The following is a 9,762-nucleotide window of genomic DNA, read 5'->3' on the forward strand; positions in this document are numbered from 1 at the left end:
AACTCAGTCTCCCCTTCAAGCATCCTCCAATGAAGCCACTTTCACAATAAAAGCATTAGTGAACTAAGTGGCCTTTATTGAAGATTCTATATGGGTGATAAAGTGTGGATAGCCCATCCCACCAGAAAGAATTTTCATTCTGTTTTTTTTTGTATTTGTTTCCCATCCAAAGTGCTTTTCGGACTTTTCTGTCCCTCAGGCTCCCAACTCTCCCCTCTCCACCTGAGCATTGTTCCACCCTGCTGCTCTGTCCCTCTTCTCTGCCAGATCCCCACACCACCACCAAAGAATTCTGAATTCTCATCTTTTTTTTTTTTTTTTTTTTTTTTGCTGAGGAAGATTAGACCTGAGCTAACATTTGTTGTCAATCTTTCTCATTTTTGGCTTGAGAAAGATTAGCCCTGAGCTAACATCTGTGCCAATCTTCCTCTACTTTATATACAGGTTGCTGCCATAGCATGGCTGACAAGTGGTCTGTGCCTGGGGTCCAAGCCTGCAAACCTGGGCCGCCAAAGTGGAGTGCACCGAACTTAACCACTATACCATGGGCTGGCCCCTCAAATTCTCATCTTTTTATACAGAGTATATCAGCTCTCCCAACTCCCTACACCAACCTGGATAGCCAGATACATCCTGGTTGGAAGGGTGAGTGAGGCCTTCTCTGCAGCATAACTAACTTTGTAAGGGAGCAGCTAGAGTCATATAGAGCAGTATTTTTTGTTTGTTTCAAATCGCATCTAGAGGTTACTTCCTCTATAATGGTTTTCCTAATTTTTCCCATCTATTTACTAACTTTTCACCAAAATCCCCATTAGCCTTTCAGTACTTATTAAAAATAATTGATGGGGGCCAGCCTGGTGGCACAGTGGTTAAATTTGCACATTCTTCTTCAGCAGCCTGGGGTTCACCAATTCAGATCCTGGGTGAAGACATGGCACCACTTGGCACGCCATGCTGTAGGCGTCCCACATATAAAGTAGAGGAAGATGGGCACGGATGTTAGCTCAGGGCCAGTCTTCCTCAGCAAAAAGAGGAGGATTGGCAGCAGATGTTAGCTCAGGGCTAATCTTCCTTAAAAAAAACTTAAAAAATTAAAAAGTAAAAATAATTGATGGTGGTTACCAGGGGCTGGGGGAGGGGGTAATGGAGAATTGTCATTCAACAGGTATAAATTTTCAGTTATGCAAGATGAATAAGTTCTAGAGATCTGATGTACAACACAGTGCCTATAATTAACAATACTACATTGTATACTTAAAATTTTAAGAGAGTAGATCTCAAGCTAACTGGTAAGAACCACAAAAATCAAAAACCAGCCACGACAACAAAAATACAAAGGGGCAGGAGGCAACTTTTGGAGGTGATGGATATGCTGCTTACCTTGATTATGGTTATGGTTTCACAAGTATGTGAATATGTTCAAACCTATCAAATTGTTTACGTTAAATATGTGCAGTTTTTGGCCATCAATTACATCTCCATAAAACTGTTACAAAAGCTGCTGACGTGGCCATTTATGTCATGGTGTATATATGTCTGTTTTATCTACCCATGTTAGCCAGACATTTAACAGATTCATCAGACTTATGGCCTCATTCTTAAGATTTCAGGTTGGAGAATTCAAGCACTGTGTCATTTCCTTACTTTCATTTCCACGATTCCTCTGTTAACGCTGCTGAATCGCCGTGCCCAGGATTCCCGAACCTTTCCCACCCATGGGATGACGGCTCCTCCTCTCTGTCACAGTTTCCTTCTGTATCAATAGCTGTTCCAGAGTCGCCTGCCCACGAAGGGCTTACATTTCAAGCTCTGCCCCACCTTTATCTACTCTCCTTTCAGTGCAAAACACATTTCTGTTCAGAAAAGTCCCTCTGCCCATCCTAATGGCTCTGGCATTATCATCTATGGCCTAACTCTATCCCTGATTGATCCTAAAGGCCAAAGGACTCCCATATCTAAAAATACCCTTCGAAGTTTAAGCAAAAATAAGCTCCAGGAAAACTATTCCAGGTGAGAAGAAGGGCTCTGTAAATGGCCCATTGGCTACATTCTTCAAAAATGTCACAGTCAGGGGCCAACCCAGTGGCGTAGTGTTTTAGTTCACACACTCCACTTTGGTGGCCCAGCCTTCACAGGTTCAGATCCCGGTCACAGACCTACACATTATTCATCAAGCCATGCTGTGGTGGCATCCCATGTACAAAATAGAGGAAGATTGGCACAGATGTTAGCTGAGTGACAATCTTCCTCACCAAAAAAAAAAAAAAAAGTCACACTCATTAAAGACAAAGAAATCTGGAGAACTGTTCCAAATTAAAGGAGACTAAAGGAACATGATAAGTAAGTACAACATGTGATCCTTTACTGGATCCTGTCCTGGAGGAAAAACATGTTGTAAAGGAATTTGCTGGGTAGGTAAATGGACAAAATTGAAACAGAGATGGTAGATAAGATAAAAGTCCAGTGTTAATTTTGCTCAAGTTGATAACTGTACTGTGGACATGTAAGGGAATATTCTTTTTCTTAGGAAATACACATTGAAGTACTTAGAAGCAAAGGGCCATGACGTATGCAACTGAGTTTCAGAAGTTTGGGACAAAGAATTTTGTTTATATAAACAGAAAGAGCAAATAGGACAAATTACAAACAATAAGTGAATCTGGGTAAAGGTTATTGTGGAATTCTTTACTATCCTTGCAACTTTTCTGTAAGTCTCCATTCTTTTTTCTAATGAATAGCTTTTAAAAATGGCCCATCAATCAGTCCTGCTGAGTTTTAACTCCGCTTGAGATGAGCAGACTTTGGTACCCATAGTTGTCACCATCACCCAACTCCTCAAAGTGAGAAATTTCAATTTTGAAACAGTTTTATTAGGTTCCACCTCAGGCCAAAGCACTGGGATCTTCTTATGACAACTGTATTCTAACATTGTCAATATGGCTTTTAAAAAAATATTGGAGAGGCCAGCCTGGTGGTGCAGTGGTTAAATCTGTGCTCTCTGCTTCAGGAGCCCGGGGTTCGCCGGTTCAGATCCTGGGTGTGGACGGGCCACCACTTGGCAAAAGCCATGCTGTTGTAGGCGTCTCACATATAAAGTAGAGGAAAATGGGCATAGATGTTAGCTCAGGGCCAGTCTTCCTCAGCAACAAGAGGAGGATTGGCAGCAGATGTTAGCTCAGAGCTAATCTTCCTCAAAATAAAATAAAATAAAGGAAAAAAAATTTAATTCGAAAAAATAAATGAAAATGCATCCTACCTATAAAAACACAAAAATTAAAAGAATAGTATTAATATCAGGATTCCAAACCCTTGCCCTGTAACATACCAGCTGTGTGACTTGGGAAATGTAATTTTAATTCCTTCTTTTTGAGTTTCTTTATCTGGAAAGTAGAGGTGAAAATCCTTGGTCACACGATAAATGGTAGTTATGCTTAGGAATACTAATAGAACCAATAGGAGCTTTATCTGGACCTGAAATTTCTTTGTTCAGAAGATCCCAATTTTTCTGAGTGCATGTGGTACAGCCCTGAGCCCAGTACTTCAAAGGGCACAGCCTTATAAGCCTATAGATTGATTCTTCTTGCCAAGATGGGGAGCTCCATTCTCCTTATTTTCACACGTTAATAGCACTGCCCCATCACGCTGTTCTGCTGAGGACTGACTCCAGGGCAGACCCCACTATCTCAGCCTTTCCACTGCGCTCTTCCAGAGAGCCTTTCACCTCAGGCTCTTCTCATCCTTCGAGCCCCTCTCCCAGTGTTGGGTTAGCAGATTTCACTTAAGTTCTATTTCTCATCGAAGTTTTCCTACATTGGGATAAACCTGCCCCCTCTTTGTTTTACCATGCCTTGTGTTGACTTTTGGTCCTTCTCTCCGAGTCTTCACTTCCTCTCTGAAAATCAATTTATAACTGTCACTTTCCACTAACAGAAACATTTTGTTGCCAGCCTCCTATAATAGAAACAAATATTCAGGTTACAAGTATCCAGTACTCTGCATTCTGTGTGTGCATCAGTGCAACTATCTAGAAAGAAAGCTACGGTTACATGGAGAGTATGAATTGCACTGGAAATTGCAGACTGCCAAATCTGGGGATGAGGATGTGCTCACCAGATTCTTGATTGAGGAGGTGGAAATTCCCAGTCTGAAAGCTTAAGACAATGAAACGTAAGGCTCTGTTATGTATCCCAATGCTCAATTTTACTGAATAATTTTTATTAAAAAACAGAGAACACAAAGTTTTTGGCACTTGGCATATGTAGTTGCAAATGCATACCAAAATACAGACATGTTTTTAGAGAAGTTTCTTTTAAAGCAATTTTTTTTTGTCTCAAATCCAATTTTTTCCAGGTGTTACTTTTAAGAAATCCTACATAGAGTTAGCTTTTTAGGGTTTCATATAATAACATCACATTGACAAAAAAGAAAAACTTTTCAAATCATAACATAGCTGGACAAAGTAATATGATAAGCAACATTTCTGCTCTCTGCCTCCCTTCCCCAAAAGAGAAAATAATGAGTCATCTTTATTTCTAGGGAGTCAGACAAGGGATTTCAAGAATGGAACATAAGGATTGTAAAAATGAACATCAGACCTTGGAAAGGATCTAAGGGGTGAATTAGTTTACCTCTATTTTACCTAATAAGAAACTGAGGCCCACGGGTTTGTCCGGGACTTCCCAGCTAAGGACAGCACATCTGGTTTTCTCTGGTCTCTGCGCTCCTGCCCGTTGCCTTGTCTCATTTCACAGCCCTGCACATTTTACCCATTCCACAGTCTTGTCTCCAGCATCCCTGCCCTTCATCAAGGTTTCTTCAGGGCTTTCTAGACAGGCTGCTTCAGAATAGCATCTTGAAGGACTTATTTCCATTCTGGTCATTCATCTTCTTCGATATTAAGATTCTTTTCAGCTCTAAAGGAAAAATCCCATTCTTGTTCACTGAATGCATTTGATAGCATTTGCATCTAGGAGTCCTTCCTTATTCCTTTTCTTTTACCTCCATTTATCTAACATTATTGAACTACTACTGAATGAGAGCAACAATCTTAGATGCTGAGGATATGAAGAAGAAGAAGACAAAGCTCCTGCCAGAAAGAACTCAGAGTATTCCTCGAGGTATTTCTGCTGTTGTCAGTGAGGGTGTAACCCATCTACCAGTCTGCAATTCTCTTAGTTCTTGCTTTTTTTCTATTTGACATGGACATGACCTAGCTAATATTAGGTGATATTTGTCTACATGAGTACTAATAATGCCTGCCCATCTATCCATCAGTTCATTCTTCTGTCTGTCCATCCAAGCATTTATCCCATCAGCTGAAGATACCATTCTGTTGCCTAGGGCACCAAATTACAGGATTTATTAGCTGGCCTAGCATAGGCATGTTTCATTATGTCACTATTTCTCATAAGGAACGGTCTTTTGTCCGCAGGGTAAATAGTTTGAGTTATGTAAAGTGAAAATCTGGCACGCAGTGGTTTTTATTCTTGTCCCCTCAGGGATGAGCATTTTGTTAAGGTGCTTCCTCTGTCATGTTTTAAAGCTATAAAATGACATTTAAAAATAGTACCATATAATCAAATCTTCTCAAAAATACCAGAAAAGAATCAGTAAACCTCTAGAAACTTGAGTCTTCACAGTCTTAATGGTGAGTCTCTTAATTAACAGTTCAGAGATCCCACCTACTGTCAAAATAATTATGCCATCTTTTCACTGAATTTTCATCCCACCTCAAAAGACTCCCAGTTTTTTTCCTTCTCAGAGATTTACTTTACTTCCTGCATTACTTTTCTCACAAAGTGTTTCAATGCACATTTCACCTCAATGGACAACTGTAAAGAAGGACTATTTTCTCTGTTAAAGCACAAGCGCCTTCTTGACAGGGAGGGGCTCTGGAATAAAGGAGCAGCCTTGTTAAAACTTTGAGCTGTGCTTGAACACATCCTAAAATGATTAAATTGTCTGTTCCGGTTATAAATTATACTCTGGATAGTTTAAAGCCGACTCCCATTGACTAATAAAACGGAAAATATTGGGGTAGGCCAGTTACTAGTTTTCTGTGAACTGCTTCTTTATGAACAGCAATGTGAAATGTTCAGGACAAGCGACAGTAAACAAAAGTTAGATTAAAAAAAAAATGCCTGGAGGACATGTGATTCACAAGAATTATGGAATCTGTTTCTGCCTCCAGATCAAGACTACTAATAAATTATAAGCACATCAAATGTAGCTGCTGATACAGTAATAAATATTGATGTGAAACAAAACTCAGAATCCTTTCTTCGTGCCTGAATCTTGCGGTCCAGTCTGGCAGCTCTGTGTTACTCAGTCTTTTGAAGGGAAACAACTTGATTGTTTTTTTAGATTAAACAAAAACAGAAAGCTTTGTGTCTATCTAATAAACAGCATTACAGTTCACATGAGGGAAATGGATTCTTGGGGAGACAAGATTTTATATAATGCGAAGTTCCCCTCTTGGTGCCTCTAAAGAAACTATCATAGAATGACAGCAATAAAAGATGAGCTTAGAGGCTTACATTCTTGGTGTTTCATGTAAACCACAAAATTTAGGAGTCTACTTCCCCTTTTCTCCACAAAATAATATCTGAGATCTTTTATGTCCAACTGATTATTTGCATTCTTTCTCTTTGCTTTCCTCCTCAAAGTACTCTCACTTTGAAAACTTTCAATGAAAAAGCTAGTTTTCTGTGATTGGCTTTGATTTTCACTATCTGCTGAAAATCCGGATAGTGGTATGTAATAAGACCCCCGTTGGGAAACTGGAAAAGCTGGAGGCTGGCTCAGTATCTGCCTCGAGTGAGCTGTGAGACCGGGGGGAATTCGTTTACCTTCTCTGCACCTCTTTGTTTTCATTTATGAGATGAGAATCTTGGCCTGGATGACCTGTCTAATCCCTCCTAACTGTAAATTATGACTTTGTAAGCTCTAACTTATCCCTCCAAGGCTCATTAAAATGACCTCAAGAATGCAAAAACCAGACAGAGATGTCCAAGTGCCTTCCCCAGATTTTCTAGTCTAACTGATCTGGGGTGGGACCCGGCCATGAATATTTTCTAAAGGCTCCCAGATGATTCTAATGTGCAGCCAGGGTTGATAACCATGGTTCCATGAAACCCGCTCAGGTTTCCTATTTCTCAGTCCTTCCTCAATATCCCTGAAACCCTGCACAATAGTCTGAATCGTCCAAGTTAGCATTTATTTTTACTGCTGGCTTCAGTTCTCCTTACAGATTGTCAGCGTCTCTTTCCTGTGCTGTCCAGTGAGTCTACCATCGCTCATGGCAGCTTCTGGTTCATTTTTGATGAGTGAACCGTTTTCACTTGTACATATTCTTGAATTGCAAAATACTTTTAGCTTTTGATTTTATAAACCCTAAATGAGGTTAGGCTTGCTTGGGTTTCTATCCTGTCTTAAAACCATCCCCATTTATGGTAGTTAGTCTTTTTAATGAGACTTCTGTGCCAGACTGTAAGCTCCATGACAGCAGGGCCATCACTATTCACCATTGTATCCCTACTACCTAGTAGCTAGTCAGACACATAGAGGCATTCAATAAATCACTGTGGAATGAATAATTCAATGAATAATTCAATGAATTCAAGTCAATAAGTATTTGGATAAATGCATTTAAAGGCACACCAGTGTATTGTCTTCTTCATGGGAAGTGAGCATAGAGTCATCTGTATCTTGAGGTAGTATGTACATGTCCATGCGCGTGTGTGTGCTTGTGCATGGGTGTATGGGTATGCACGTGTGCCTCTATGCAAGTCGTGGTTGTGTGTTTGTGTGTGTGTGTGTGTGTGTGCATGTGCACATGTGTTTCAGATGCACAATCACTGTGAGCATCCTTAAGAGGATCCAAAAGTTGCTGAGTACTCCAAAGGATCCCTCAGCACCTCTTGATTCTGCACAGCTGGTATCTCTGCTCTCCGTAGCTACAGTCCTGGGAAATATGGTATTAATACTGAGTGAACAGATGGTGTAGGGTGTGTTACTTAAGACAGTTTTGCCAGGAGGTAAATTTATGCTTTATAAATGTACTTCAAAACTATGCTATTTGATTTAATCACTTAATGCAAAGACAGCTGCATACTATATTTGCCTTAACTGCTGTTATATGGGTTATCTGCCAATCTGTTAATTATAGTATTTTGAAAGGCTTCAGGAAAAAAACAGTAATTACACAGATTGGGGAGGGGGGGAGAAAAGAACATTTTTGAAGCCTAAATTCAGACATTCATTCCCAGCTAACACAAACTTATTGAAGATTTAGAAAACCTGTTAGGAAAGTGGGAGTAGATGCAAGAGTTTTCCTTTGAGGGGGACAGATGTGTGTGTTCTCCTTCTGCATTAGTTACCCTGGGTGACTGCCAGGGAGAGGGGAAGGGAGGATGGTTCAACTGGACACAGCTTCTGCCCACTCTCTAAGGTCTTTGTGCAACCGCTCAGTCGCTTAACATTAAAAAGAGAAGAAGGAAGGGGAGGAGGAGGTTGTACTTTGTTATGAATATGATTCTGCCCTTGACTTTCCCAGGCTTCCCCATCATCTGCTTGCTCCCTGAGCTCTCCGTACCTAAGTTTCCTCTGCTAGCCAGTTGCAGGAATGATTAAGCAGATTTAATTAATACTTTATCAGGGAAGAGGAATATTTTAAGCACAGTCTGACTGCTTCCTTTTCTTGCCAACCACTAGATGCCACATATTCGTAGAAGAAGTCTGGCCCATTTTCCCCTATCCTCTGGGAATTCACATTCAATGAATTTCATTGTCATTTTGAGAACAAGATTTCCTCTCTGTGGGCAACTGTACCAGGATAAAAGGATTGAATGGGACCCACACTGGAAATTAAAGAATTCTGGAAAGAGTGTTACAGATTATTTGGTTCAACTCTCTCATTTGACAGATCAGGAAACTGCGGACCCAAATCCTTAATTGATTCACTGTTCCAAATTAGTTAATGAAAAATGGGGACTTTGACCAGGAACATTTTTAAATCTGTTTAGGCCCTTTTCACGTGCATCACACTGCCCAAGAAGGCTATAAAGTGACAAGAAGTAAACAGAAAAAGCAAAGAGTTTATTTTCCTATGCTTGGGCAATACATGACTGGCTGGAGCTGCCTCTAGGCAAAATGAGAAGCCAGCAATAAGAATAACAGTTTTCCTAACAGACTGCCTAGGGGCACCTTGTTCCACAGCTTCCAGTGCCATCCACACAGAGAAGGGTGCCCTGTGGACTCGCGCATCACAGCCTGAATGCTGCCTGCTATGTGCTAGGCGCTGTATTAAGTACTTTCAAAACACTGTCTCAATTGAAACTGCTAACAATGTACCATGCAAACATCATCTCATACACTTCACAGGGAGGGAAACTAGCTCTCAGAGGTTGAGTACTTTTTGCTTAAAGTCACACAGCTGATTTCTAATAGAGTCTCATATTCAGACTTGGATTTACAGGGTCAAAAGGTATTGTGTTCTCAAGAAAATGTTTGTTTCTTGTCATCCTCTTTCCCAAATGGACTAACAACACTTCCTACACTTCTCCGAGCTCCATTACTGTGTCTGTTCTCCCTAGTCTAGCGCCATCTTGTGGCTTGCTACTCCCAGACTACCCTCTGCACAGCCATTCATCGGACCAATATCCCACCTTCATGGCCAGGCTCTATGCATTGTTCAACAAGCCTCAACTGATAAACTGATATGAGGTTAAGCCAGGTCACCAAAGCAGCCATTTAGGATCCATC

Source organism: Equus caballus, chromosome 23 (assembly GCF_041296265.1).
Source record: "Equus caballus isolate H_3958 breed thoroughbred chromosome 23, TB-T2T, whole genome shotgun sequence".
NCBI lineage: Eukaryota > Metazoa > Chordata > Mammalia > Perissodactyla > Equidae > Equus > Equus caballus.